The sequence below is a fragment of the Odontomachus brunneus genome, unplaced genomic scaffold, assembly GCF_010583005.1.
Source record: "Odontomachus brunneus isolate Ranch 3 - 2012 unplaced genomic scaffold, Obru_v1 Obru_scaffold_174, whole genome shotgun sequence".
Lineage (NCBI taxonomy): Eukaryota > Metazoa > Arthropoda > Insecta > Hymenoptera > Formicidae > Odontomachus > Odontomachus brunneus.
In genome coordinates, this window is record NW_022639624.1 from 385,654 (window position 1) to 385,983 (window position 330).

Here is a 330-nt window from a genome sequence, read left to right on the forward strand (position 1 = left end):
ATACTTTTTCCTACCTCTCAGGCAATTTTCGAATTCCATCTCGAAAAAATGTCTCGTCTTTTGAGGCGATCCAAGTTAGGAGCCAATTTTTTATTTCTGCGAAAGAAGTGAACCGGTGTCCTGCCAAATCGTGCTGCATCCGTCGGAACAACCAGTAATCAGAAGGAGCAATGCGAATACGGCGGGTGCGATAAAGTATCCCACTTGAGCGTTTCCAAATAATTTTTTACGACTTTTATGACATAAGGCCGAGCGTTATCATGCAGAATAATAAAGAATAACTAATAATAAAGAATAACTTTGTCATGTCTTTGCTCGTATTCCGGCCGT

At 40.6% G+C, this 330-nt stretch overlaps 1 protein-coding gene across 1 annotated transcript in view; it reads left to right on the plus strand.

Moving 5' to 3' along the window:
• Positions 1 to 330, plus strand: part of LOC116851387 — a 3,386-nt gene that overhangs the window by 426 nt on the left and 2,630 nt on the right. The window lies entirely within an intron of this gene.